A 4,769-nucleotide genomic window follows, 5' to 3' on the forward strand; every position below is an offset into this window, starting at 1 on the left:
GAAAAGAGTAGGTCTAGGGAACCAAAATAACAAGAAATTAAGGAGAAAGAGGGAGCACAGAAACACCTGTTGGACTTCCTGGACAAGCAGAACCAGAACCCTCCACAAATTTCCACCTCTCCAAAAATCCACAAATTGGAACAGTTGTGTCCTGCATACAATGAGGCCATTGATATTGCTGAATAATTCACTATCTTTGAGAGGCTATGTGTGATTCCTGATGACCAGAAGATGAACACTTTAGTTGCAAAGTTAACTGGTAAAGTTCTGTATACACTCAATAAAATGCCAATTGAGAATGCTTTAGAGTATTGTAAATTCAAAGAAATTATTTTGGAACAATTTCAGATTACCCCTGAAACATAAGGAGTGAAATCTGGGTATCTTAAGAGGGGTGCTGATATGAGTACTGTGGAATATGGTAAAAAAAGAGAAAGATTTAATGGGAAAGCGGGTAAGGGGTAAAGATGTTACAAGCTTTGAAGGAATGTTTGACGTTTTTTCCTAATATCCAAACTAGAATTCTCCCACTGCCACAAGTGATTCCCACAAGTGATTCCCACAAGTGATTCTGGGAAGGGGCCCACAAGTGATTCCCACAAGTGATTCAGGGAAGGGGGCCCAGCACCATATCACCAGCCAGCTCTACACAGAGCTCAGCCTGAGACCCCAATCACGAGGAGAAAACTTTTAGGTCCCTTTATGAGGAAAGAGCCGGAGCAGCCTTTCCCGGATCTGTTTGGTCCTCACACCATAGATGATAGGGTGTAACAAGGGGGGCACCAAAAGGTACACATTGTCCATGAGAATGAGGAAATGCAAGGGCACATTGTGGCCAAACCGATGTGTGATGGAAGAGAAGAAATCTGGAATGTAAAAAACCAAGATGGCACAAAGGTGGGAGCCGCAGGTCCCAAAAGTCTTGAGTCGGGCATCCTTTGTGGGGAGGCTGAAGATGGCCCTGAGGATCTGGATATATGACACGGTGATAAAAAAAAACATCCAGACAGATCACAGAGAATAGAATAAAGAGGCCATAATAACTACTGAGGCGGGTGTCGGCACAGGCCAAATTCACCACAGCTATGTGCTCACAGTATGAGTGGGGGATGATGTTGGTTCTACAGTATGGCCAACACCTTGCCAGGAAGGGATAGGGGAATGCAAGTATGCTACTGCGCAGCACCATGGCCAGGCCAATCTTGGCCACAACAGAATTTGTGAGGATGGTAGAATGTCTCAGGGGATGGCAGATGGCCACGTAGCGATCCAAAGCCATGGCCACTAAGATCCCAGACTCCATTGCTGAGAAACAGTGAATGAAGTACATCTGGGTGAGGCAGGCACTGAAATCTATCTCAGTGGAATTGAACCAGAAGATGTTCAACATTTTTGGCATGGTGGACGTAGACAGGACCAGGTCGGTAACAGACAGCATGCAGAGGAAATAATAGATGGGCCCATGGAGGCTCGGCTCTATCTTCACGATGAACAAGATGCTGACGTTTCCCAAGATGGCTATGGTGTATATGGTGCAGAAGGGGATGGAGATCCAGACATGAGCAGCCTCCAGGCCAGGAATGCCCATCAAGATGAAGGTGGAGGGATTTGTGAAGTCAGTTGTGTTGGAATCTGACATGGAGTAGGGGAGAAGGTGTCCAACTCTGAGGCAGAATGGTGTCTCCCACATACACTGTAGTTTCCCGTCACTTCTTGTATGTCCCCAGGGTGCAGGGTGATGGTCGCTTTACAAATGCGTAGATGGAGAGACAATGTTAATATGAGACACTACATACACTAGCGGAGACTGTTCTTGTGAGTGAAGTAGATTGGTTGCTCTTCATACACAGAGAAATGACATTCTTATTATTTAAATAAATGAATTTTGAACAACTGACCCTTCTTATGCCAATTCAATATATGATGATGCTCCATGCATCAATAATTCTTACATGTCTTAGTGGGGGAAACCTTAAGAGGCATCAACAGGAAACACGAGTGTGAATATTGGTTATCAATCATTGTTCCTTAACACAATGAAAGCCAGGCTAGAGAATCCATGTAGGGAGTTCCCATTTGTCATCTGGTTGCTTAAAATATAAGAGTAGAGAAAACCCCAAACCTTGGAAACATCCCAACTAGAAAACACCTCAGAGAAAGGGCCTGGGCATCACTGATAACAGCTCCGGAGAAACACCCGCTCCTTCACAGCAGTGGCCAAAATAAAAACAATATCTGGATGCCTTCAGAATGCAATGGAAACTAATCTGCTTTGGATATGTGCTCAGTTTTGGTTACCTGGCCTCTATAAATGATCTAGCAAATAAAAAGGGGATTCCAAGACAGGCTCTGAGAATGGGGAGGCTGCCATATGTGGACAGACTGAAAAGTCTGAGGCTGTTTAGAGAAGAGACAAACAAGGGGAACATATAATAGAGGACAGCAAAATAAAGAACGGAACTGATTACATTCAAATGGAGAAACAGAGAAGAACACCAAACCAGTACTTTCTATAGACACTTAGTGCTTTTAAAGTGCTAATTCCCCAAAGCTGAGGAAAACTCTCATCAAAACTGATTGGAAGGAAATAATTAGACAAAAAATGTGAATGCAAATTGAGAGTGTTTTTAAAAAGAGATCATGAGATAGCAAGAAAGGCATGATTGCTCCGTCAAGATGCTGAAAACCTTTGGCTAAAAAGCAGGTCCAGTTGCAAAGTGAAGGCAGTAATTAGGGTGGGGAAGATATATGTATATCAATGGGAAAAAGGGAAAATAGCCAGCAACTCATAACAGAAGTTATGAAAACTGATAAGGGACACTGAAGACATCAGGGGAAAATCCAAAGTTGGCAGGCTGAGGATTACAAAAAAGGAGGTTATTAAGTATATTAAGAACAAAAGGAATCCTAGAAAAGTTTTAAGGAAATTCCTCTGTTACATGTAAAGTATTAAAAAAAATTAAGGTACTATTTAAAAAAAAAGATTTGCGAAGGTTAGGAAGCAATGGAAAAGCTGGTATGGAATTAGTTCAAGAAAAAAAAATTGATAATATAAGAAATGCCATTCAACAACACTGTTTATGCAAACCCAGTCTCATCAAATAAACCTGATTTCCTCCCTTTAATAGATTACACATTTGACTGAGCAAGGGAACCATGCAGATGTAATCAGCTTTGATTTTCCTGAGGCATTTGATATATCAGGGAAAACTCTGAGATAAGATAATTAACACTCTACAATATCAGTTGTGCACAAATAAAATAGACTAAAACTGTTGAACTGACAGATCTCAGAAATCAATTGTTAATCGGCTATTGCCAGTGAACGGGTCTGTTTCTAGTGGCATTCTGAAGGGATCAGTTCTAGACCCAATGCTAGGCAGTATTTTCATCAATGATCTGAGAGGACACAGAAAATCACTGCAGATAAAATTTTCAGATGACCCAAAGATTGGCAGAGTGGTGAAAATGAGGAGGACAGGGCAGGCATACCGACTGATCTGGAACATTGGTAAGAGTGTCCCATGCAAACAAAATGTTTTAATACAGTCAGATGCAAATGTATCCTCTCATAACAGGAAATGCAGGCCTGACCCGCAGTCTTGGACACTGTATTATGCAATGCAAGGATCCTGAACAGGATTTAGACGTCATTGTGTAAAACCAGCTCTTTGTGAGCTCCCAGTGTGATGCTGTGGCCAAAAGGGCTGATATGATCCTTGGATGCATAAACAGGGGAGGGTGAGTTGGAGCAGGAGAAGGAGAAGGATTTTACCTCTGTACATGGCATTGGTGAAACCATATGCATCAATTTCTGAGGTCCACATTTTAAAAGGATGTTGAAAAATTGGAGAGGGTGCCGAAAAGAGCCACAAAAATGATTGGAGGCTGGAGAAAAAGCTGGACCATGAAAAACTTGAAGGATTTCATCTATTTAACTTATCAAAAAAACTGATCAAGCGGACACTTTCATGGCGAGATAACTGTGGGTACTGATGCACTCTGTAATCTAGAGGAGAAAGGCAAAGCAAGGCCCAAGGGGTAGAAGCAGAACGCAGACAAATTCCAGCTGGAAATAATGACCAAATGTTCAGCACTGAGGGTAGTTAACTGCTGGAACAAACTGTGAAGGGAAGTGGTGGATTCTCCAACTCTCCATGTTGGCAGATCCAGACTGAATTTTTTGCAAAATCTGCCTGCAGGCTTGTCTACAATTAAAACGCTATAGCAGAGCTGACTTAGTGTTTCTGTGTAGACACTACTTACACTAAAGGCAGGACTCTTTCCAGCAGCATAGGTAATCCACCTCCCCAAGAAGTGCTAGCTAGGTGGACGGAAGAATTCTTAAGTCTACCTCTTCATGTCTACACCGGGGTTAGATTGATGTTTCTCTCAGGTGTTTGACTTTTTGAGAGGAGGGATAGCTCAGTAGTGTGAGCCTTGGCCTGCTAAACCCAGGGTTGTGAGTTCAATCCTTGAGGGGGCCATTTAGGGATCTGGGGAAAAAATTGGGGATTGGTCCTGCTTTGAGCAGCAGGTTGGACTAGATGACCTCCAGAGGTCACTTCCAAATCTGCTAGTCTATTTTTTTTTGTTGGTTTGTTTCAAAATAGGCAAATGCAACATTAGGTTGTATTAGCAGAGGCATGGCATTCAAGTCGCGGTATGTGATAGTATTTCTCTACAAAGCACTGGTTTGGCCTTAGCTGGAGTACTGTGTCCAATTATGGTCACCAATGGATGGAAAGGATCCAGAGGTGAGTGACAAA

At 42.5% G+C, this 4,769-nt stretch overlaps 1 pseudogene; it reads right to left on the reverse strand.

Annotated features, from left to right (window-relative positions):
- Nucleotides 1–690: 690 nt before the first annotated feature.
- On the reverse strand, nt 691–1,690 carry LOC144930775 (olfactory receptor 52E4-like; annotated as a pseudogene).
- Between the last annotated feature and the right edge of the window lie 3,079 nt (nt 1,691–4,769).

Source organism: Lepidochelys kempii, chromosome 1, assembly GCF_965140285.1.
Source record: "Lepidochelys kempii isolate rLepKem1 chromosome 1, rLepKem1.hap1, whole genome shotgun sequence".
NCBI lineage: Eukaryota > Metazoa > Chordata > Testudines > Cheloniidae > Lepidochelys > Lepidochelys kempii.